Source organism: Nycticebus coucang, chromosome 21 (genome assembly GCF_027406575.1).
Source record: "Nycticebus coucang isolate mNycCou1 chromosome 21, mNycCou1.pri, whole genome shotgun sequence".
Taxonomy (NCBI): domain Eukaryota; kingdom Metazoa; phylum Chordata; class Mammalia; order Primates; family Lorisidae; genus Nycticebus; species Nycticebus coucang.
This window is the reverse complement of record NC_069800.1, coordinates 32421428-32447644: the sequence shown is the minus strand read 5'-3', so window position 1 is coordinate 32447644 and position 26217 is coordinate 32421428. Positions and strand designations below refer to the sequence as shown.

The 26217-nt window shown below is 44.4% G+C and overlaps 1 protein-coding gene across 1 annotated transcript in view; it reads left to right on the top strand.

Annotated features, from left to right (window-relative positions):
* SHLD1 (shieldin complex subunit 1) overlaps positions 1 to 26217 on the top strand; it is a 122330-nt gene that overhangs the window by 82548 nt on the left and 13565 nt on the right. The window lies entirely within an intron of this gene.

The window sequence follows — 26217 nt, the reverse complement described above, 5'->3', positions numbered from 1 at the left end:
AATTTTGAAGATAAGAAACTTCAAATCTTAGGCAGCACCTGTGGCTCAGTGGGTAGGGCACTGGCCCCATATACCAAGAGTGGCGGGTTCAAACCCGGCCCTGGCCAAACTGCAACAAAAAATAGCCGGGCATTGTGGCAGGCGCCTGTAGTCCCAGCTACTCAGGAGGCTGAGGCAAGAGAATCGCCTAAACCCAGGAGTTGGAGGTTGCTGTGAGCTGTGATGCCATGGCACTCTACTGAGGGTGATAAAGTGAGACTCTGTCTCTAAAAAAAATGAAAAAGAAAAAAACTACAAGTCTTTCAAGTTCTAGAGATGATATCATGATTAGTACAGTAAATTAGAAGTTGCTGGTAATGAGCACAAAAGTTTGTATGTAGGACAGGAGACCTCGTACCAGGGGCTTGCCTGTATACTGCACTGTTAGTTTCTTACATGCTTTATTCATCTTTGGGGCCATATATATTGAGTTTGAATCTTGGCTCTGCTCTTTTTGTTTGTTTGTTTGTTCGTTTTGACAGTCTCACTCTGTTGCGCAAGCTAGAGTGCCGTGGTGTTATAACTCATAGTAACCTTACTCCTCCTACCTCAGCCTCCCAAATAGCAGGGACTACAGGCACCCACCACAACTCTTAGCTAATTTTTCTGTTTTTGATAGTGATGGGGCTTTGCTCTTGCTCAGGCTGGTCTCGAGCTTCTGAGCTCCTGAGCTCCTGAAGCTCAAGCAATCCTCCCGTCTCCAGAGTGCTAGGATTACAGTCACAAGTCACCAAACTGGGCCCTGCTGTCCGTCTTTGAACAAATTTCTTAACCTCTGTACCTCAGTTTCATCATCTGGGAAGTTGTTAGTTAATCCACTCAATACCTGCATGATTTCTTATCTTACAGAAGGAGGAAATTTCCATTTCCAGAATCCCTTGCAGCTAGTGTTCTGGATATAAGTTAAGGTTTGCTAATCAAATGCATTTTCATAATCCTCCAAATTCAAACCTAAATTATGTGGGAAGATAGATGGGGCATAAGACCTTCATTTTCCACTGATATAGTGGCAGAGGTAGCATGGTCCCTAAACTAGCCACTGGAGTGATAGCTTTCTGATTTAACAACTTCCTGATTAGGAACCTTCCAGATTGTTGCAGAAACTATGCTAGTTTAAAGCAACATCTGAAACAGATGCTTCCTATTTAAGTTCCCAAGAGTGATGGAGGCAGCAGCCCTTTGGCTGACCAGTTCTACTGAATGATTTGAGGATGAATCCTTAAAATCTCAGCCTAAAATCTGTTTCTGCAAGCTCTCCTAACAATGATATGAATGGTAATAAAATGTGTTTAAAGTAGCCAAAGTGATTTATGTTGGTTGCAAATAAAAACCAGAATAGTCAACTTATCTCATAGGGTTTTTGTGAGATTTAATAAGGTCAGACAGTAAAGTGCTTAGAACATTATCTGGAATGCTTTGGGTTTTGTTTGTTTGTTTGTTTGTTTGGTTTGTTTGTTTTGTTTTGAGACAGAATCTTTCTCTGTCACCCCTGGCAGAGTTTAGAATGCCGTGGTGTCATCATAGCTCACTGGAATCTCAAACTCTTGAGCTCAAGTGATCCTCCTCCCCCAGTTTCCCAAGTAACTGGGACTATAGGCACATGCATAACGCCTGTATAATTTTTTCATTTTTAATAGAGACAGGGTCTCACTCTTGCTCAGGCTGATCTTGAAATCCTGAACTACAGCAATGCTTTGGCCTCCCAGATTAGAGGCATGAGTAACCATGTCTGGCCCTGAAATACTTTTCTTTTTAAAAATATTCTTAGGGCTTGTTCATTACTTGGCATTACTCAGTGGTACATCTACAATCACGAATAACATAAATGTTTGTTAGTTTGTTGGTTTGTTCATTCATTCATCACTAAAACCAGTATTTGCTGACTGTCGATTCTAACTGAGACATGTTCCAGTTGTCTCAGGGCAGTGGTTACCAACCTAACTGAACTCTAGAACCATGTGGGAATCTTTCTGAAAAAAGTTAACTTCTATGCCACATCCAAAATTTACTGAAGACAGGGAATGTGTGTGTGTGTGTATACATGGGTATATTTTTAATTGAAATATAATTTACATACAGTAAAGTATACCTTTACTGTAAATCTTATGTGGTACAGCTTGGTAAATTTTTGCATATGTATATATCTCTGTAACCACAACCCGGATCAAGATATAGAAAAATAGAAATGTGCATGAAAGATTTATTGTGGCATGAGTTTCTTGGCGCACCTTTGAGAAGCTGAAGTTTCTTTTTTTTTTTTGAGACAGAGCCTCAAGCTGTCACCCTGGGTAGAGTGCTGTGGCATCACAGCTCACAGCAACCTCCAACTCCTGAGCTCAAGCGATTCTCCTGCCTCCGCTACCCAAGTAGCTGGGATTACAGGCACCTGCCACAACGCCCGGCTATTTTTTTGTTGCAGCTGTCATTGTTGTTTGGCGGGCCCAGGCTGGATTCAAACCCATCAGATCAGGTGTAAGTGGCTGGTGCCTTAGCCGCTTGAGCCACAGGTGCTGAGAAGCTGAAGTTTCTAATGCATTTGAGGTTTTGCCACGTAGAGGTCAAACAAATTTAGTCATCTAGAATGACCAATATAATTAAGTCATTTTTCTATTTTTTTTTCTTCATAGTACCCTTCTAATTTGTATTCCTTTTTAGGTTTATGCATTTATATGTGAAATAAAATTTAAGGAGGATCTTAGGGAAAGTTTATTGGCTAAAAGAAATTAAACTACTTTCTTAAAACTAAGCTCTACAGGTTCTTTTCTGTAATCTCTTCAAAGAGAGTGAATATTGTGAGAGAGAAATAATTATTTCTTAATTTTTCAAGAGTGTTGGAACAGACATCATGGTCTATAAGCCAATAATTGCACACTTAGTATTGCAATGCAGAGGCCATTAGAGAGATAAAGTTAGTAATTATTTGCAAAACAAATGGAAATAGTTGATTACAGAGAGAGAAATGTTATCTGTAAAGCAGTAAGAGCATTTGCATTTTTTATAAAACTAACCTAGAACAACTTTGAAGTTGAATTATTTTGTATAATTATGCAAAATTGGCTTATTGAGGAATGAAACTTTCAGAAACAAAATGAAGGATGACATGAACTATAATTTTAAGATGATCACATGATTTGGAATCAAAATCTAGCATTGATCCCAAAGGATAACTGAGTTACCTTGGTGAATTAAGCAGACTCATATCTCCAAAGGAATAGAAAACATTAAAATTCCATATAGTTCTTTCCTCTCTACCTTCAGGCATAATGTCCATAAATCAACTTATGTGATAAGAATATCACCTATTTTTGTGAGTGGTATCACAGCAACAACTAAAATAAATACATGGGACCCGATTAAATTAAAAGGCTTTTGTATCACTGAGGAAACAGTCAATAGAGGGAATAGACAACCTACAGAGTGGGAGAAAATATTCATCCAATAAAGGGCTAATAACCAGAATCTACAGAGAACTCATACAAATAAGCAAGAAGACATCAAACAACCCCATTCAAAAGTGGGCAAAAGACGTGAACAGAAGCTTTTCAAAAGACTAGTGGCCAATAAACATATGAGAAAATGCTCAACGTCTCTAGTCATCAGGGAAATGCAAGTCAAAACCACAATGAGATATCATCTAACTCCAGTGAAAATGAGTTTTATCCAAAAGTCCCAAAACAAGTAGATACTGCTGGCATGAGAGAAAGGAACACTTACACACTGTTGGTGGGAATGCAAACTAATGCAACCTCTATGGAAAGTAGTGTGGAGATTCCTCAAAGAACTAAAAGGAGACCTACCATTTGATCCAGAAATTCTACTGCTGGGTATTTACTCAAGGAAAAAAGGTGATTCTACAAAAAAGACACTTGACTTTGAATGTTTATAGTAGCACAATTCACAATCGCAAAGGTGTAGAAACAGCCCAAGTGCTCATCAATACATGAATGGATTAATACAATCTGGTATATGAATACTAGAGCTGAGAGTATTACTCAGCTCTAAAAAATGGTGAATTAATACCTTTTGTAGCAACCTGTATGGAACTGGAGACCATCTTCCTGAATGAAATATCACAAGAATGGAAAAACAAGACACCACATGTGCTTACTTTTAAATTGGAACTAAAGGACCAATATCTATGTATACATAGGATAGTGAAGTTCTATGGGAATCAGACAGGTGGGAGAGGTGAGGGACGGGTAAATTCACACCTAATATGCACACCATATAGGGGATGGACATAATTATAACCTTGACTCAACCTGTATGAAAGTAATGCCTGTCACCAAAACATTTGTATCCCTGTAAGATTCTGAAATAAAATATAAAAATTAAGAATATTGCCTATTTTAAGCCACTCTTAGAAAATGAGCTTTGGGTATAAGGGCAGTCTTGGCTATAACATTTATTATTTTGTGGATTGGGCCCATTCATAGACTGATATCTTCCTCACCATTTCTTGAATGGTGTTAAGTTGTAATTATTTCCTTGAAACTCCGAAATTATTATTTCACTGCCTTCTCGTTTGCATTGCCACTATTGGGGGGCATCTCCTACAACTTAATTGTTATTCCTTTATGGATAATTTGTCTCGCCTTTCTGTTGGTTGTAGGATTTTTATCTTTGCCTTTGCTAATCTGTGGTTTTACATAGGGCCTAGGTATAGATTTCTTTTTATTTATCCACATCAAAAGATTGTCATTGTTAAATTTGAGGATTTATGTTTTTCATCAGTTCTGGGAAACTCCCACCCATTAATTTATTGTCCATTGCTGTAACTCTATTCTCTCTCTTATCTCTGTCTAAAATTCCAGTTATATTCATGTCAGGCTATTTTACTTTGCCTTATGTATCTCTTAATTTTTTTGCTCCAATTTTTTGTGTAAATTCTAATACCTTCAACTCTGATCTCCACTTTCTACTTCTCTTTCCACTTGCATCTAGTCTTGTTTTACCCATTTACAGACACATAAATATCTATTATTTTATTATAAGTTTTCATTTTTCTATAGTTTAACATTTTTCATTGTCTTTTATTGTTTTTTTTCCATTGACCTATTCATTTTTTGTAGTCTCTCATTCCTCATTCAAACTTTAGATTCACCATTTTATTTCTCTAATGTATTTGTTTTATATTCTGTTTCCATTAACTCTGGTATCTAAAGTTTCTGTGGTTCTTGTTTTGGTGCTGGCTCTTTTTGTTTCTCCCTCTCAAAAAAAGGTACATTTTTTTCACTGTGTATTATTATTATTGTTTTGTGAGTATTATTTTTATTGTGAGCTCATGTTCAATGGAATTTTGCATGTAGGTTTTTGTTTGTTTGTTTATTTTAGGTTTGGGTTGAAAGTACATTCCTCTAAGAATGTACTTTTTTTTGCTTTTACTAGACATACAAGGGCACATCAGCCTGGAACCATGTGAAAATAAATACCTGACTTGGAGGTTTTTAGGCCACAAAAATAGTCTCAGTTCAGACCACAAACACATGAGTTCTGGCTTGTAGTTAAATCTCAGGGAGGTCTCTCTTTTCTCTCTATCAAGAGCCAAGGCTAAGACAAACAAATTTTCCGTGACTCTCTAAAGCATACTCATTTATAGCTCACCTTTTCTCTAAGGGTGTAGCTTCAGGTCTCCCACTTTAGGTGGTGATTTCTTTTTAAGAGCCCCATCTTGCCAAGACTTTGTGTCCTAAACTCTCGTGGCCATTAAAGGTGACATACTGAGTCTAGACACCAGCTCATGTGTCACTGACCTTGTGGAATTCTTACTTTCATTTTGCTTTTGGTCTCCAAGGACTTTCCTTATATTATTACCAGCTCAGTCATGCATTTCAAAAGATTTAAAACAATATTTTATCCAGCACATTTAGAAATTTACTGACATGGAGGATTTTCATAGTATCTTATCTACCATATTCTTTTTGTCAAAACATGTTACTATTTGGCTGGGCATGGTGGCTTATGCCTAGCACCCTGGAAGGCTGAGGTGGGAGGATCACTTGAGCTCAAGAGTTTGAGGACAGCCTGAGCAAGAGTGAGACTCCATCTTACTAAAAATAGAAAAAACTTAGCCTGACAGAGATAGCATGTCCCTCTAGTCCCAGCTACTTGGAAGGTAGGAGGATTACTTCAACCCAGGAGTTTGAGGTTGCTGTAAGCTAGGCTAATGCCATGGCCCTCTACCCAGAGAAAAAGAATGAGATTAGGTCTCAAATACCCCCCCCAACACCCCCCCCATATAACAACTCTACGACTTTACTAGAAGTGTCCTTGCAAAGATGGAAATTCAATTCCATATTTGCCACAACTCCTAGCCCTTAATTCATGTTAGAGAAACTTTCAAAAAAATGCATCTCCAGCCCCTCATGGCCATATTTTCTGTCATTGTGTCAGCCTCAGTTTCTACTTCTCTGCTGTCTTTTGCTACATAGATTGTATTATGCAAATTTAAGATTTTGTTTGTGGCTTTTTCCCAGTTTGTCTGAGTTTTTTGTGTTCTCTAAAGTTCTGTGTTTCAGAAGAGAAGGCACAAATCTTAGCCTTCCTTAAATTCAAATGCAAATAGGGGGAAGGAGAATTAAGAGTGATCTCCCAGAACTGTTTTCGTTGTATTTCCCAACTGCATCTTGCCTTGTCGGTTTAATCAGTACTGCAATTCCTACTCAGCCCACAGTCATTCTGTGAACACTGCATCTTTGCTGCCTGTTTTCACAATCTTTTATTTTTAAAAGCAGCCTGTTTCTCCTTCTTCAATATATTTACTAACTCAAACTTTTCTTCGAAGCTCTTTTCTTGATTATTATAGTGGTCTTCAAGAAACAAAAACCTCCACCTCCACCATCATTAGACTCCCTGGAGGTTGAGTCATTTCAGTTGCACCCACACACTGGTGCTGCTCGCTGGTGGAGGGATGTGTCTTGGGACAGCTGGAGGGCTCTATCAGCCGGGGCTTCTGTGTTTAACACTCCCACACACCAAGGTTCCTGCTGTTGCCACCCACACCGGGATGATGTTTGCTTTGCAGAAGGTGCACTTGGGACCTGTGTGTAGTCACAGTCCTCTTGCTGTGAGATGGAGAATGTTCACTGTGATTCATTCCTTCACCTCTGCTGCCAGGATGGGGCAGTAACTATTGGTAAAGGTGAAGTTCTTCCCAGTCACAAATGAATGCTTAATCATCTGGCCTTCCTTTATGATCTGTATTATCTGTCACTGTGTAGTAGACATAGGAGCATTTGCAATTCACTGTTTAAAATCCCAGATGTTAAAAGATGAACACCTTAATACTTAGATGTAACAACTCTGCTGTAGGTAGTGTTCTGGCTACTATGATAATACATAGAACCTCTGTAAGTTGACCATCCAAGGAACCGTAACAAACTGGTCAACCTATAGAAATGGGCCTATTGCATACTGATACATACATGTGATGCGTGTTCAGCCTATGAAAATTAGGTCAACTTAAGCAGGTGATCAATGTAGGGAGACGGTCTGCTCTGGACATTCTACTATAATTATAAAGTAGTTTTTCTTTTTTTTTTTTTGAGACAATGTGTCGCTTTATCGCCCTTGGTAGAGTGCCATGGCATCATAGCTTACAGTAACCTCAGATTCTTGGGTTCAAACTGATTCCCTTGCCTCAGCTTCCCTGATAGCTGGTACTGCAGGCACCCATCACAATGCCCAGCTATTGTTTTGGAGACGGAGTCTCCCTCTTGTTCAGGCTGGTCTTGCACTCTTAAGCTCAATCAATCCACCCACCTGAGCCTCCCAGAGTGCTAGGATTATAGGCGTGAACCACCTCTGCCTGGACGTGTAGCTTTTATTTCTTGAGCACTTACTATGTGCTAAGCTTATACTAATGAATCATTTACTCCTTATAAATCTCTATGAGGTAGGAGCTATTATTATCCCCAGTTTACAGATGAGGACATGGAAATTCAAAGATTTTAAGTAACTTGCCAAGATCACATAGCCTGGTAATTGGCCATGCTAGAGACTCAAACTCAAATCTTCTAAATTCAAAGTTCACACCTGCAAACATCTCTTCTGTGAGCACAAAAACAGATTTCTGATCTATGAGTATGAGGTTTTATAAATCTACCTCATAAGGTAATACATTAGAAAGTGTATACACATTGAAACTACACTGCTGGCATTGCATGGAACTGATTTTGGAATTCCTTTGTAAAACTGCTGTCAGAACCAGCATGTGTAATATAAGAAAGTCACTTTTTTTGTGTGGATAAACCTTGCTTCTTACCCATGCTTCTGATCCATGCCATGATCCTTGCTGATCACCTACATTCTTTAGGTGATTTCACTTTTAGTGCCTCTTGACAATTGCCAAAAAGGAGATTGGTCTCTTATGGAGATTGGTCACCAATGAGGACATTTAGACATTAAAGACATTTAAAAGAAGCTTCCAGAGAGAGTGAAGACACTTGCTAAGAGGCTCCTACATGTTCTGAGCAGGGTTAGCATTTTACAATGAGAGGTTAGAGTGATTACTTTGAAATTATGTGGCCTGCTGTAGAATTACATTCTGGTGTGTTTGTTTACAGTTCGATCTGTGGACCTCATAAATGAACTTCACATTGATGTGATATAGAGTGAAATTTGCATCTAACAAAAATTCTACCACATATAGAAAATGCCAGACTTTCCTTATCTATCACAAATGTTACCTTCTCTTGGAGAGTCTTTTTTTTTTTTTTTCTGTACAGATGATATTATCACTATATTGTTCAGGATGGTCTCAAACTCATGGCCTCCAGCACCACACCTAGCCTTCTCTTAGAAAGTCTTACTGCTGATGTCACCACTGGAACTGGCTCTCTTTCAATAGGAATCCTGTTCTGTTCCTCTTTATATCTTAAAATTACCAAATATTGACTTGTTGATTTGAAGAGATTGAGGGAGGCCCTATAATCTCCTCTTCAAGGAAAGAGTCAGTTTTCTGCTTCTCCACAAACAGGAAAGATCTTCCTGCTAAGTATGTATCCAGCCGTGCTTCCAGCAATCTTTTTAAAGTGCTTATATTTATCTTACAGGTAAAGTTTCATGCATTATCTTAATTAACTATTCATTTAACTGAACTCTGCAGAAGTAAATAGCAGTCATCAAAAATAGCCATGTTGCCATAGCCACCAAGATCCAACTTGCTTGCTTTTCCTCTCTGCTCATAAGAAAGAAAAGGAAGAAAAGAAGGGAGGGAGGGAGGAAAGATTAAAACAACTTTCCCTTCATCCAGTAATTCTGGAGACTTGGTTTTTATCTGAAAATTAAGACATGGTACAGCCAGATGTTTTCTCTGCTCTTGGATACAGCTTTGTACACAACTTCTTTATTAAAAAAAGTTGAAACATAGTCTCCCTCTATCACAGTGTTAAGCTGAGGCTGTGAAGATTGTTTTGAGAAGTTTTGCCATTAAAACAAAAAAAAACCTGGTTTCTCAGACGTCTTTGTTTCACTCTCCCTTTTTTTTTTTTTTTTTTTTGCAGTTTTTGGCCAGGCCTGGTTTTGAACCCACCACCTCCAGCATATGGGGCCAGCGCCCTACTCCTTTGAGCCACAGGCACCACATTCTTTTTATCCCCTTTAGTGTGAGAGACTAGAATGACCTAGTCTTGGTATTAATCAAGGAAAAGTCAGACAAAAATGTTCTTGTGGGTTTTTTTTGTTTGTTTGGTAATTTATTTTTTGTTTACCATAACAAGAAATAAGATAAAATGAGAGAGGGAGAGGAAAAAATAACCAATAGAAGAAAATGGTAAAGAATATGAATAAACAGTTCACAGAATAGGAAATCTGAATAATGGCCTGTAAGTAGATGAAAAGCAACTAGGCCATGCTGGTTATCAGGGAAACACAAATCCAAAGACAGAGATTTAGCTTTAAACATCTGACAATACCAGGATTTGGCAAAGACAGAGAAACAGGAAAACTCAAACACTGCTAGTGGGAGTGTAATTGTTACAACTACTTTGTAATCGTTGCAACTAATTTGCCAGGATCTAGTAAAATTGAACATGTGCATTTCCTTCAACTCAGTAATTCCTTTTCTGAATGTATTTCTAGAGAAAGTCCTTCACATGTACACAAGGAGGTATATGTCGGGAGGCTGACTGAGGCCTTGCTGTGATAGTGAAAAATTAGATTCAACCTACTTGTCCATCAGCAAGAGAATGGATGAAAATGTTGCATGTAGCATGTTTCTATGTTAGAATATTACAAAGTAGATTTACATATGCATGTATTAACAATAGCTAGAAGTAAAAAATCATAAAGTAGGATGTAAAACGTTATATACAGAAAGTAAAAATAATTTAAAAGAAAATGCAAAATTTTGTACATAGAAAATTAAATTTGTATTTATTATTTATTTATTTACAGAGACAAGATCTCTCTCTGTTGCCCAGGCCTCAGTGCAGTGGTACAGTCATAGCTCACTGCAGTCTCAAACTTGCTCCTGAGGTCAAATAAGCCTCCTGCCTCAGCCTCCCAAGTAGCTGGAACTACAGGCTCACATCACTATGCCTGGCTAATTTTTTATAGCGACAGGGTGTGTTGCCCAGGCTGGAAAAATTTTTTATTAAAAGTAAGATGCAAAACTTTGTATTTTGAAAGCTAAATTAAAATGTCCACCACACATAGAACAACAGTCTATTGCTTATGAGTATAGATATATATATGTTGAAAGACTTGGGGCAGAACCCCCCCACTCTGCCCGGAGCTCTGACAACCCCAATCAACCACAAGAGACGGCACTTGTTGCAAAATGCAAGAGGATTTTTATTCCTGCATGCCGGGGCTTGACCCACAACTCTTTTAGAAGCCGAGGAGTCAAGCCCCGCACAGCAGTTTTTACAAGCTTATAAAGGCAAAAACTACAAAGTAGGCGGGAATAGCAGACATAGCAGGGGCTTTAACCATAAAGTAGGAGGGGGAGCAGACATAGCAGGGGCTTTAACCATAAAGTAGGAGGGGGAGCAGACATAGCAGGGGCTTTCCAGATAAGAACAACTCTGGTTCATTATTCAACTGTCTTAAGACAAGACTAACAGTCAAATATTTGTCTTTAACAATAAACATTCGCTTTAGCTCGGGGAGCTATCTTCTGGAACAGTTACAAAAGGTCACATTCTCATGGTAGGGGGTGAGAGGTGGTCACATTCCTATGGTAGGGGGTGAGAGGTGGTCACATTCTCATGGTAATACTTTCTTTCATTCCCCCATTTGTTTTTTGGGAGTTCTAATCATGGAACTTCTGGCTCTATGTATTCATTCTCATGGCTATTGTCCCGGCGGAGAGACTGGTAATGCTGTCTGAGCATTAACACTTGTACAGCACTCACTCTCTCCCGGACGAAGGTGACTATACGGTTGAAAATGTAGGGCCCAAAGGTAAGAATTAGAAGCAGTATAATAAGAGGGCCTATTAAACTGGAAACGAGAGTGGTGAACCAAGGTGATCGGCTGTACCAACTTTCAAACCACCCTTGATGGGCCTCCCGATCTCGTTGTCTTTTTTCTAGTCTCTCCCTGAGTTTAGACATGGAGTCTTTTACCATACCAGAGTGATCTACATAGAAACAGCATTCTTCTCTTAGTGCAGCGCATAACCCTCCATCTTTTAGGAACAGGAGATCGAGTCCCTGTCTATTCTGCAATACTACTTCAGATAAGGATGTTAGTGACTCTTCTAATTTTGTGATCGATTGTTCTATGGCTTTTAGGTCCTCATCTACGGCTGCTCTCAGTTCTTCGAGATACTGTGGGGTCTGGACAAGCGCAGCCGTTCCTGTTCCTACTCCGGCTGCCACCCCTATACCCATCAGGACAGCTAGGGTAATAGAGACTGGTTCCCTCTTCTGTCTACGGGGTCTGAGATCGAATTCTGCCTCGAAGGAACTTGCCTCGTGATAGATAACTCTAGGTATTAATTGTACGAGGATACAGTAGTCTGCAGTGGAGTTAAACACTGATGAGGAAATGCACGGGGTTAGCCCGGTGCTGCAAGCCCACCATCCTCCTTTAGGGGGCACTAGATAATAATTGATAGTGGTTGACGGGCTTGTAATGGTCTGATTACACAGATGCTGGCGATTTCGGGGATCGTGCCTAGGCAAATGCCTTGCCCAGAGACTGCTGTAAGGGTGATCTTGGATCCCCAGTCACAGGAATTATGGGAGGTGGTATTTTGGAAGATACCTGAGAAGGCGATCCCTTCATAATAGGGCGGGCCTGAGGCTAGACACAACCAGCAAGATTCGGTAAGATTAGGGTTGGAAGTATTGAGGACATTGAAAGCCCCCTGTATTAAGTTAAGAAGTCTCTGCCCGGTGCTTGGAGTCTCCGGGGATATTACCTGGGGAGACAGTTTCACAGGCGATGGGGCTGTGCTGGCCTCAGTAAATTGGGTGCTCCCCGGGGTCTGGGGCATACGGGGGGAAATAGCCTGGCTGGCGGCTGCTGTCCTAAGAGTACAATGTTGGTTGGGTCCTATCTGGACAGCGATGGGGGTCTCTATTTTTAATTTGCTGAAGAAGGTAAATCCTTTATCCCACCCTGACATATAGAAACGGAATCCCCATGTTCTTCCTTTTATCCAATCTCGGGCTTGTTTCCCCCTCTCCGTGAAGGAAATATTTGGGGGGTTTGACCCTGCCCCGGTACTGCTCCTCTTTACGGTTATTAAGTTCCAAGAGGAGAAGGGGTGCCAGAAGGCCTGCCCAGTCGTCTCACATCCCCATTGTTTACAATAGAAATTTTCTACCCCCCCACATCTGTTGGCTTGGCTTCTCGTTCTCCCGTCCCGGGGACAGATATAGAACTCTGTTTGTCACATCCGGCGCTGGGCGGGCAAGTTGCCACAGCCAGGGGTGTCTGCAACGTACTGGCCTTGGGATGTGGAGCCTTGGGTAAGCGAGCGCTTTGTTAAATGGTGATCAAGGCTTGATGGAACCTCCTTAAAGGTCTCATTGGAGATATCCCAATTATCTAGCCCTGCTATTAAGGTGCAAATATCTGGGGTGAGGGACGGCCACCAGGTCCAAGGAGGGTCTTCTTTTGTAGTACTCCATACTACATCACCAGTCTGAGAGAGAACCTGCCAGGTCTGAGAGAGAACCTGCCCCCCTCTGGGGGGGATGGGGGTTGGGACCAGAGCTACTTATCACCGGGAGTTGTATCAGCAGGGGCAGGGCTACTGCGGCAAATGCGGAGCTTGAGGGGGTTGTCCGTCTTTTCCACTTTCCACCCGGAGTCTGGCGGCGGTGCTGGTTTGACATGAGACGCGTGGATCCAGGCTGCGATGCCATCAACTTTTATTGCCGTCGGGGTTGTGAGCAGTACTAGGTATGGTCCTTTCCACCGTGGTTCAAGGTTGGCTGTCCGGTGGCGCCGGATGTACACCGAATCTCCAACCTGGAACTGGTGAGGTATTTGCAGATCCCCGGGCTTGTAGGCCTCGATCAGCCGGCTCCACACCTCCTTTTGCACAGTTTCAAGGGCTTTTAATCTGGTGTATAGAGATTGAGAGGAGTAAGATTCTGGGGAAGGGAGGTGCTGCATGGCAACGAGTGGGGGGTGAGCTCCATATAGGATTTCAAAGGGGGTCAGCTTGAGAGTGCTAGGGGTGTTGCGCACACGGAACAGGGCAAAGGGAAGGAGGACTGTCCAGTCAGTAATGCCAGTCTCTAAGGATAATTTAGTCATGGCCTCTTTTAGGGTTCTATTCATCCTCTCTACTTGCCCTGAGCTTTGGGGCCGATAAGCACAATGTAATTTCCACTCAAACCCCAGGATTTTGGCTAAACCTTGATTAACCTGGGCAACAAAAGCGGGACCGTTGTCGGATCCGATTACCTTGGGTAGCCCAAATCTTGGAAAAATTTCTTCTAATATTATTTTGGCTACGACTTGAGCAGTCTCCCTTTTTGTAGGAAAAGCCTCGACCCATCCTGAGAAAGTATCTATGAACACCAGCAAGTACTTGTATCCATATTTGGCCGGCTTAATCTCTGTAAAATCTGTTTCCCAGTAGCTTCCAGGACAATCTCCTCAGAGTCGTTTTCCCTGAGGTAATGTGCTAGGCTGGGTGTTTACTAATTGGCAAGGTCTGCACTCTTTTGCAGCTGCGTCAACGAGTTTACTTAATTCCATAATATAGTATGGGGAGGACTGAACAATAGTTCTTAGATGCTTGGGGCCCAAATGAGTTAATTTATGAAGTTGTCTGAGAAAGGTGATCGCCTGCTCCTCAGGGAGGATGATTTTTCTTTCCGGAGTTTCTCGGATCCCCTCTGGGGATTCTAAGTGGAGGCCTAATCTGTTCATTCTCTCGAGATCCCGCTCCGAATATTTAAAGTGTTTGACAAGGGGGGGTGCTATTTCTTTAAGGCTAGGCCTTAAAGTGTTTTCATATAGCGGCAGGATGTTGAGCCTTTGAGCTGCTAGCTTAGCTTCTCGGTCGGCTCTTTGGTTTCCCTCGGCAACTCTGGACCCCCCTTTCTGATGCCCAGGGCAGTGGATAATGGCCACTTTCTTAGGGAGGTGAACAGCCTCCAGTAGACTTAGTATTTCTTCCTTGTGTTTAATTTCTTTTCCTGCTGAAGTCAGCAGTCCTCGCTGCCTGTAAATGGCCCCATGAACATGGGCTGTAGCAAAAGCATACCTGCTATCGGTGTATATGTTAACTTTTTTCCCTTCTGCCAAACGTAAGGCCTGGGTCAAGGCGACCAGCTCGGCCTTCTGGGCCGACGTCCCTTCAGGCAGACTACTTGCCCAGATGGTCTGCTTATCGTCCACTACCACCGCCCCGGCCACCCTTTTACCTTCTATTATGGAGCTGCTCCCATCAGTGAACCAGGTCAGCTGGGCATCCGGCAGGGGCTGATCACAGAGGTCCTTCCGAGTTCCAGTTTCCTCAGCCAGTACTTCTTGGCATGTGTGTAATACATCTTTCTGGACAGAGGTATCAGGTAATAGGGTAGCTGGGTTGAGGATGACAGGCGGGCCAAACTGGACTCTGTCTCCGTTTAATAGGAGACTCTGGTAATGTGTCATGCGGGCATTAGACAGCCACCGGTCAGGGGGCTGTCTGATGATGCTTTCTAAAGCATGGGGGGCAATGACTGTCAACTTCTGCCCCATAGTCAATTTGTCTGCATCTTTTACCAGTACCGCTACTGCCGCCACAGACCTCAGACAGGCTGTCCAACCACCAGCGACGGGGTCCAATTTCTTGGAGAGGTATGCTACCAGTCTTTTCCATGGCCCTAAAGGCTGCATCAGCACCCCTCGGGCCACTCCTCTCTTCTCATCTACGTATAGGACAAAGGGCTTTGTTACATCTGGTAGAGCCAGGGCCGGGGCTGATAATAATGCCTTTTTAATGTTGTCAAAGGCCCGCTGTTGGCTGGCACCCCACTCGAAGGGAGTGCCTTCCTTGGTCAAAGGGTAGAGGGGAGCTGCCAGAGTAGCAAACCCCGGTATCCATAAGCGGCAGAACCCCGCAGTTCCTAAGAATTCTCGCACCTGGCAGGGCGAGCGGGGAACTGGAATCTGAGTCACAGTATGCTTCCTGGCTTCCGTTAACCATCTCTGCCCTCCTTTTAAGGTGTAACCCAGGTACGTTACCTCTTTCTGGCAGATCTGGGCTTTTTTAGCAGAGGCTCGATATCCTAAGCGGGCTAGTTCTTTTAGCAACAGTTCTGTGCCCCGATAGCACTCTTCTTTTGTTGTTCCAGCTAGTAGTAAGTCATCTACATATTGTAGGAGCGTTACCTGGGGGTGGCTGGTGCGAAAGTGAGCTAGGTCTTGGTGGAGGGCTTCATCAAAGATGGTTGGGGAGTTCTTAAACCCCTGTGGAAGTCGGGTCCATGTCAATTGCCCCGTTGTTCCAGAGTCCGGGTCTCTCCATTCAAATGCGAAGATGTTCTGGCTAGAGGAGTGTAGTCGGAGGCAGAAGAAGGCATCCTTTAAATCCAGGACAGTGTACCAGATATGGTTCAGAGGGAGAGAGCTTAACAGATTATAAGGGTTAGGCACGGTGGGGTGGATGTCTTGCGCCCGCTTGTTTACTTCTCTTAAGTCCTGCACAGGGCGATAGTCTCCTGTGCCGGGTTTCTTGACGGGTAATAAGGGCGTGTTCCATGGTGACTGGCATTTTACTAGTATGCCCAGCTGTAGGAGACGCTGAATGTGAGGCTTAATTCCTTCCCGAGCTTCCTTAGTCATAGGATATTGGCGCACTGCCACAGGAGTGGAAGTAGCTTTGAGTTCTATGACTATAGGCGGCCTTTCTGCGGCCAGTCCCATTCCAGCAGTTTCGGCCCATGCCCCGGGATATTTTTCTAGCCAGTCATTTACGAGACTAGTCCCTTTCTCCCGCTGCTTTTCACAGAGTCTATGTTCATCCTCTAAACGCATGGTCAGGGCTGTTACCCTCTTATTTTGGGTTACCTCTGGGCCATCAGGAGTAAAAGTGATTTGGGTTTCCATTTTGGTGAGTAAATCTCTCCTGAGGAGGGGCGCAGGGCACTCAGGGATAATTAAGAACGAGTGGGTTACCCGTCCCACTCCCAGATCTACTGATCTTCGGGTAGTCCATGAGTACTGCTGATGCCCTGTGGCCCCTACAACCCAGGATTTTTTCTTGGAGACGGGTCCTGATGGTTCGAGTAGGACTGAGTGTTGAGCTCCGGTGTCTACAAGGAACTCAACTGGCTTCCCCTCCACCTTAAGTATTACCCTAGGCTCGGGGAGGGGTTCCGAGCCCCGTCCCCGCTAATCTTCTTCTTCCTCTAAGGCCAGTACTTTCTTGGAGAGTTCTTTCTTCTTTTTTTAGGACATTCCCTGGCCCAGTGCCCCTTTTCCTTACAGTAGGCACATTGATCTTTATCTAACGGGATGCAGTTGCCCAGGCTACCTGACTTCTTAGTTCTACCTTGGGTCTGTTCCTGGCTCTTCTCCCCTACTACTGCGGCCAAAATCCGTGTTAAGTTTTTCTCCTGTCTTCGGTCTCTCTTATTTTCCCTTTCTTCTCTGTCTTTCTCCTTTCTCTGCTCTTTTTCTTCCTCAGTTTCTCTTTTATGGTATACTTTCTCAGCTTCCTTAACTAAATCCTGCAAGGTATAGTCCTGCAATCCTTCAATTCTCTGCAGCTTTCTTTTAATGTCTACAGCTGACTGCCCTATGAAAGTCATAGCCACGGAAGCCCTCTGTCCTTCAGAGGCAGGGTCAAATGGGGTGTAACGCCTAAAAGCTTCCATTAGACGCTCAAGAAACACAGAGGGGGGTTCCGTGGCCCCCTGTATTACTTCTCTTACCTTAGCCAAATTAGTGGGGCATCTTGCCGCCCCACGGAGGCCAGCCACTAGAGCCTGGCGATAGACTGACAGTCGCTCCCTACCTTCTGCCATGTTGAAATCCCAGTCAGGTCTGGAGAGGGGAAAGGCAGCCTCGATGATGTTGGGAGCTGGGTAGGACGCCCATCCGCCCCGAGTACATTCTTCCTAGCTTCTAGTAAAATCCTCTCCCTCTCTTCAGTAGTGAAGAGAGTCTGTATGAGCTGCTGGCAGTCATCCCATGTGGGCTGATGAGAGAACATCAGGGACTCTACCAGCCCAGTCAGGCGTTGGGGGTCTTCTGAAAAAGGGGGGTGATTAATCTTCCAGTTATACAGGTCTGCGGAAGAAAATGGCCAGTACTGGAGGGGCTGGAGAGGAGGTGGTCCCTCATCTGTTGCCACCGGCAGGGGGCCGTATGCCCTCAGGGGTAGGGCAACAGTAGTGTCGGGAGACACTCCTCCCCGGTGGTGACTCCTGGTACCTTGTGCGGGCCCCAGTGAAGGTTCCCCCGGGGGTGCAGAGGGGGCAATCGCCGGATCCGGCGATGCTGGTCCTCCCTGCCCCCCGACAGGAGCCAAGGCGGGAGGGTATGGGGGAGGAGGGGGTGGAGGGTCGAGGAGAAGATGATCAGTCTGGTATTCCGGGTAGATCTTCTTAGGGGGATCCGAACTGTCGCCCCCTTTTCTGGGACTGGAAGATTGGACAGCGAGCACCTGAGGATTAGACGGGGGTCTGGATGTGGCAGTCCACGGCCGAACCCAGGGGGGCGGATTCTGCACCAGGTCCTGCCAGACTATGATGTAAGGTTGTTGATCCAGATGGGCTCCCGGTCCTCTCTGAAAAACAATCTCTTTAATAGCAAAAATAAGAGATAAGTCAAAGGTTCCTCCTGAGGGCCAGCCGACGTTAAAAGTAGGCCACTCCGAGGAGCAGAAAGTCTGCCATGGGCCTTTTTTAACCTCTACTGACAGATCACGACCTCTTCTCTTCACTTCAGTCCAATGATCTAGAGTTAAACTCAGAGGGGTTGTCACAGTCTGTCCCATCGTCAGTGGATATGTCAGAAACACAAATAACAGGAATAACAGAAATATTACAGGTACAAGGACCCACCTACCACACTTGGTCCTTCACAAGCCTATAACAGAATCAGACGGGCGCGTTTCCCGTAATTTTTGATCGAACAACTGGACTCGATCAGCGCCCTTACAGCAGGAGACAACCAGGCATCCCTGGTTCTCCTCAGTTCCTGGGGCATCCCCCAGTATTTCAGCCTGTGGTCCTCCGGGCACGTCTACCGACCACTGTCCGGCCACTCTCATGAGGTGCCGAACGGCTGCGAAATCGAAAGCGCGCACACAAAGTCAAACAAAAGGACTGAAGACACAGACTAGACAGTTTTCGGGGTACCCCTTTCTTACCTCCAAGGTCGACTCTGCAGGTGAGGGGTGGTCGTTATCTCCCGGACGAGCCCCCAAATGAAAGACTTGGGGCAGAACCCCCCACTCTGCCCGGAGCTCTGACAACCCCAATCAACCACAAGAGACGGCACTTGATGCAAAACGCAAGAGGATTTTTATTCCTGCATGCCGGGGCTTGACCCACAACTCTTTTAGAAGCCGAGGAGTCAAGCCCCGCACAGCAGTTTTTACAAGCTTATAAAGGCAAAAACTACAAAGTAGGCGGGAATAGCAGACATAGCAGGGGCTCTAACCATAAAGTAAGAGGGAGTAGACATAGCAGGGGCTCTAACCATAAAGTAAGAGGGAGTAGACATAGCAGGGGCTCTCCAGATAAGAAGAACTCTGGTTCATTATTCAACTGTCTTAAGATAAGATCAACAGTCAAATATTTGTCTTTAACAATAAACATTCGCTTTAGCTCGGGGAGCTATCTTCTGGAACAGTTACAAAAGGTCACATTCTCATGGTAGGGGGTGAGAGGTGGTCACATTCCTATGTTAGGGGGTGAGAGGTGGTCACATTCTCATGGTAATACTTTCTTTCAATGTAAGGTATAAAAATGGGCTGGAAGGAACCAAATTATTATCTATGAAGAAGCAGTCAACTGTAATTGGAATGTTTGATAAGAAGAAAGGTTTCAAGCAAATATGACTAGATGTGAATTGTCAGTTTGGGGTTGTCTGAGCTTAGGCCTTAACATTCTCCGTGGTTTTTAGAACACTGTAATTTCTTAAGAAAAATATAAAATGACAAGGTAAGAGTAAGATAGCTTACAAATCAGAACATTGGCCTTATTAAATTGCCCTGGCACCCAAATTTAGGGCTATTCACTGTCACGAGTACCTTTGTTTGAGACAGAACCTCAAGCTGTCGTCCTGGGTAGGGTGCTGTGGCATCACAGCTCACAGCAACCTCAAACTTCTGGGCTCAAGCGATTCTCCTGCCTCTGCCTCCCAAGTAGCTGGGACTACAGGCACCTGCCACAACGCCTGGCTGTTTTTGGTTGCAGCCATCATTGTTGTTTGGCAGGCCCAGGCTGGATTCGAACCCCCCAGCTCCATTGTATGTGGCTAGACCTTAGCCGCTTGAGCCACAGGCGCTGAGCCCCTACCTTTGTTTTTTTCCAGCATTCATTTCATTCCCCAGCAGTGGCCTCTCTGAGGACCCTGTCCTCTACCTGTCTCATCTCTTTGTCATTAGGATGAAAGGTGACAGCATATGCCATTTCCCCTCTGAGTGATTCATCTTTCAGATGTAAACAAGTACAGACAGAGACTGTGGTTTCACAAGCACCTGACCCAACCATTTGTCCTTTTGAAATGTTAATTTGGGTCAAATAGCTTGATATCTACACACCCTCTTTTTTGTGCAGATTCTAAAATGTATAAACCATGGACTGTAGGGTTGTTATCAGGGAAAAAGAGGCTTAAGCTCATTGATTTTATTCTTCTTGTTGTCGTTAACTTTATGTTATTAATAAAATAGGACATCAGGTGCCTTTGAAATCCAATTCTGGTTATTGCAGAGCAGAGAAAAGCCAGAAGAAACCAGAAAGAGGAATCAAGCTAGCTGTGGATGGCCAGGGCGAGTTAAGGCCCTGCCCTTGGCAGGCAATAACCAGAAGGTTCTTGGACAGCAGGGAGTAGGAGAGATGCTGGTTGTGAAAAGAAGGAAAAGCAAAGGAGGGTCGTCTTGGAGAATAGCAGAACAAATCCAGAGAAGGCTCAGCAAAAAACAAAAGAAAACCAAAATCTGTAGATGCCTTATTATTTATACCACAAGCTGGGATGATTTTCAGTGTCAAATCTCAGCCCCTTGGGAGCCCCCACCTGTGTGATGGGAACTTTTTATTGTTAACCCAGGTGTATCTGCCCCACACCACCAGTACCAGGTTACATGTATACAATTCATGTGATCCAGGGCCCTCTAGAGTGAAAGAGGATGCTATCATGAACTAAAATAAGATCTTAAGCCTCCCCCATCCTGAGGCTAACTGGCTGGACCCCCTCTTGGCCAAGGGGATCTCCTAAAACTGAGTTGCGAGCCATGAGGAAGGAGATCAGACACGCCTCATCACGTCCTCTGCCTTCCTAGAGATGTAGTTTGTGACCTGCAGGTCCTCAAACTACTTGAGCCTGGTCATATGTCCTGTAGTTTGTCTCTTATTAAGACCCTCATCTTAACTCAGCATTTCTTTTCCCTGACTCCTGGTCTATCAGACAAAGCCTAACTCCTTCAGCCAATTGTCAGCTAAAGAATCTTTAACCTATAAACCTCTAAGCCCCCACTTTGAGTTATCCTACCTTTTTGGGCCAAACCAATGTATGCCTTCCACATGCTGATTTCTGACTTTGCCTGTAATTCCTGTCTTCCTGAAATGTATAAAGCCCAACTGAACCCCACTACCATGAGTCCACTTGTTCAAAGCTTCCTGGGTATGGCTGCAGGTCATGGCCCTCAAATTTGACTCCAAATAAACCTCTTTAAATTATTTTACAGAGTAAGGCTTCTTTTCCATCAAAAAGATAATTAATTGATAAAATAAGCCTAAATCAGCACAGTCTTGGGCAAGTCCCAGTCACCCTCATGAATAGGGGCATCCTAACAATCACACACATTCCAGGAGGGAGTGCCTTAGGCTGCACGCTTGTTAGAAATGCCTCTCTGGCTCCTGGGCCTGGCCTTTGAGCCCCCAGCCTCTCCTCTCTTGTAAGATGTCTCCGCCCTGCTAGACAACCCTCCCCACCCTCAAGCTCTCAGGCATTTCTGTCTCATCACCTTGCTTTACTCTCCCACCAAGGGTAGGTAACTTTCTTCCTCTGCCTTATCTGTCTGAAGATGCCTCATTTTTCTAGCCCCAGCATTCTGGCTCATCCTGGCTTTCCTTGGCTTTTACCTCTTGCCTCTCAGCCACTAGCACTGGGCTGATTTCTGTGTCTTGGGCTGTAAATGCTCCATAATTATTGATTATGAGAGGCAGCAGCAATGAGGCCACTTTGTAGGCTTGGTCCTCATTTCATTGCAGGAGTGGTCACCAGGGACAGCTGGCAGAAGCAGATGATACAGCACTGACCAACTGGGACGGACATCTCATGCTTTCTTGGCAGTGTGGGGCATCATGGTCCAGCACGTTTTCATTCTGGCTGCCTTCGGAATTGCCACCTGACCTCCAGGAGGCCTCCGGTTTTCCTGCTGCCTGTATGGATGGGCTGGAGGTGGGACTGAATCTTGTTCACCTGGTGGTCCTGTTCACCCCTCTTTCCTCCATAGAGCAGGGGATGAGGAGGACAGAAGAGGGGGCAAAGGGAAAAAACTTGAGCTCTGGAGCAGGATGGTACAGCCGAGCCCAAACCTGTGGTCCATGGCCCCTTGTACACTAAAAGTGGCAGTGCCACCATGGAGGGGCCTTATCCAGGGCACTGTGAAGCCTCTGGAGTCTGGCTGCTGTCACAAAGATAAGCAGTACATCAAAAGCATGCTGACAAGTGACCATTATCGATGACCAGGACATGCCCTTCAGTCCCCCATTTGCCTTGTTTTTCTCATACCCACAATTATTTTAGAGCCACAGAAAACCCGAGGGGTCACAGACCAAGGCAGCAGGACCTGGGACCTTAGGTGTGTGCCATGCAATGCCCTGAAGAAGGGACAGCTTCCTACTCGAGCATCATGGAAGAAGACCTTATAAGTCATGTATTTCATCTTTCCTTAAATCCTGATTCTTTTCCATAATTTTAAATTAAATTTAGATTTCTTTGCACTCTGTACAGCCTTGAAACCACAGACTCTCCTAGTGAGCAATTGATTGTAAAATAAGGCAGGACGGATGGCTATTGAATCAGATGCATGAAGGGGGCAGAATTCTAAATATCGAATCTATTTAGCAAAAACTTGTTAAAGGTAAAGGCTAAAATGTTCCACAGAGATAAAATCCTGCTGTGCATTCCTCAGCCACAGAAAGAGCCATGGAAAGTTCCTTAGAAGAAACTCCCGGGTGGCGCCTGTGGCTCAGTGAGTAGGGCGCCAGCCCCGTATGCCGAGGGTGGTGGGTTCAAGCCCAGCCCCGGCCAAACTGCAACAAAAAAATAGCCGAGCGTTGTGGCGGGCGCCTGTAGTCCCAGCTGCTCGGGAGGCTGAGGCAAGAGAATCGCGTAAGCCCAAGAGTTAGAGGTTGCTGTGAGCCGTGTGACGCCACGGCACTCTACCCGAGGGCGGTACAGTGAGACTCTGTCTCTACAAAAAAAAAAAAAAGAAGAAACTCCCATTAGACATCTGGGTTTCTAAAGGCTAATGGCACCTCTCACAGAACACAACCATTAATCTCCAATGCTCCATGCAAATTCATTGTCTCAGATAACCAAATTCAAATAAGCACCTGTAAGTTCTGAAGATATAAAAGTATTTTTAGTTTTATAAGAATCTCAAGTATCTATGTGTTTCTCTTCTCTCATTGGCCAAGAGAAAATTTAATAATTGGATGCTCTGGGGAAATAGGTTACCTTGAAACAGCATGCGAAAGCATTGTGGTTGATACCAAGCCCTGTCCTCCTGCTTTTCTTCTTGTAAATTCCCAAAGAAATCCTATTCAAGATGGAAAGCTTATTGAAATAAGAAGGGAAGTTCCACCTAATTTGGAGAATTCCAGAATCATTAGGAATGGGGCCCTTGCTGGGAAAAAAAATTACCCTAATGTCTGAGAAGGGAAGACTGAATAACTCAAATGGGTACTCACATCGTGGGTGTTGTGCAGGGAATAGTGATCAGTTGCAAAGGCCTCTTAGGGCAGTAGTCTCCAGTGTTTTTGGTCCGAGGGACCTGTTTCATGAAAGACAATTTTTTTTTTTTGGCGGTTTTTTTTTGGCCGGGGCTGGGTTTGAACCCGCCACCTCTGGCATATGGGGCTGGCACCCTACTCCTTTGAGCCACAGGTGCCGCCCCCTCATGAAAGACAATTTTTCCATGGACTCGGGGAGTGGGAGTGGAGGAGAGATGGTTTCAGGATGATTGAAGCACATTATATCTCCACCTCAGATCATCAGGCATTAGATTCTTATAAGAGGCATGCAACCTAGATCCCTCAGGTGCTCTGTTTAAATCAGCATTTTTGCTTTTATGAGAATCTAATGCTGCCACTTATCCGCGAGGAGACAGAGATCAGGCAGTGATCCAAGCAATGGGGAGTGGCTGTAAATACAGATGAAGCATCTGCTCACTCACCCACCTCTCACCTCCTGCTGTGCAGCCCATTTCCTAATAGGCCATGGACAAGGTACTGGTCTTCGGCTTGGGGGTTGGAGGACATAGCCTTAGGGAGCTCAAGGCAAATCAACATATCACAATGCAGTGGGATTCAGCCTTCAGCTCACCATCCATCCTCTGGGCTCCTCTTCAGGACAGGAGTGACGGTGGTGGGACCTTATTGTCATTTGGGGGAAGGACAATTCATCCTGGAGCTGTTCTGTGTACTGCTGGATGTTGACATCCTTGACCCTGCTCACTAAATGCAGGTAGCACTTTGCAATCACTAAACACAAAAAACCTGCACAGACTCACTAGACTAGACATTATAGCCTCCACTGGAGAGCTCTGTAAGTCTGGACTCTGTCAACGTGGAGAATCAGGTGGAGTTTGGACACAGCTGGGAGGATGCACTGCTGAGCAGGAGTGGGCTGAGTTAGGAGAGAGCCGTCACTCTCCCCACACGTGTGTGCAGTAGGAAAGGGGGAGAAACTGTGACATCCAAAAGGCACAGCAGCCACAGAAGGCTTTGTTGTTGGTAGGAAAGCAGATTTTAAAGGGAAATTGGAGACTGAAATGGACTTCAGACCGTGTTCAAAACAACTGACTCAGCCAGGTGTCACTGCTCTTTTGAAGGCAATGGCAGCTTTTTAGGCTGTATTGTGGGCACTGGATTTCAAAAATTAAAACTAAATGAAACTAAGATGAAAATTTAAAATCCTGCATATCCATGTTTACTGGCCAGTTCCTTTTTTTTTTTAGAGACAGAGTCTCACTTTATGGCCCTTGGTAGAGTGCCGTGGCCTCACACAGCTCACAGCAATCTCCAGCTCCTGGGCTTAAGCGATTCTCTTGCCTTAACCAAGTACATGCTGGGCTACTTGGCGTGCCTTGGGCGGGTGGTTTCAGGAATTCTCCAGCTTTCTCAGTGTGGCTGCTGGGATCTCCCTGTTCTCTCCCATCCTTCCCAGCCTCCTTATCCCTACCTTCCCACAGAGGGACCAGGCCATCTGTGGGAAGGAGGTGGGGAGGGACTTCATCCTGCCCTGTGGGACCCCACTCCTCTCCCTTCTCTCCTTGCCACTCTATAGCAACACCGTTAGTTAGGCAAATACTATTCTCCAAGCCCTGGGCTTTTTGTTTGGTAAACTTGATACTAAGGCCGCCAAAGAAAGACTTAACAATTTTCCCTCCAGAGGTTTGTTTTAAATTGTTTTTAAACAAAGAGCCTTTTCCCCCCATGAATTGAGAGTAAGTTGCCAACTTGATATCTACCACCTCTGATTCCCCTGCAAACTTGGACATTCTCTTCCCTAACACAATGGAACCATCAAAATCAGGAAATCAACAGTGATGCATAACCACTGTCTAATCCTCAGATGTCACTCACAGCTCTCCAGTTGTCCCAGTAATGAGCTTTATAGCAAAAAGATGCTGTTCAAAATCGCCTGTCGTGTTCAGCTGTGTTCATGGCTCTTTCTAGCCTCCTTCAGTAGCTCAGTCCTTCCCTTAGTTTTCACGGGCTTGGTGCTTCTGAAGAGTGTGGGCCAGGAATCCCTCTCCTGCTGTTTCTGTGCTTCACCACCCCCCCAGGTGGCTTCTGTGCAGTGATGAGGTTGTTGGGAGGAGCTCAGAAGAGCTGGCAGGAGCGCTAAGCATAACAGGGTAAAGGAAACTTCCTTTACCACTCCTTTAAAGAAAAATAATAATAGAGAGACCTGGAGCATGGTTTTAAGCTTTCTGGAAACTAGTGTGGCATAAACACCATCCCTGCTATCGAAATATGTAAAAAGCATGGTCTCTGTTGTGGGTCCTGTATCCTCTCTGGCCACTCTGTGAGCTCTTGCTCCAGGTTAGGCCTGGGGCTAAAGATATGGCCAGCTGGCAGAGGAGGGTAACTGGAACCAGCTGAGGAGTAGTTTAGTGTGTTTCTTCTTGCCATTGGCCTTTGTTTACTTACCCTCCTCTGTTTTCATTGCTCGTCTTTTCAGAATAAAATCGCAAGTAACTGCCTCCCAAGAGGCACCCCTTGCTGATTCTAGTACCCTCACCCTGCATTTGTCCACCAAATGCACACTGTCGCAGTTAATGTCGTCACATCACTGTATATCTCTGTGTATCCT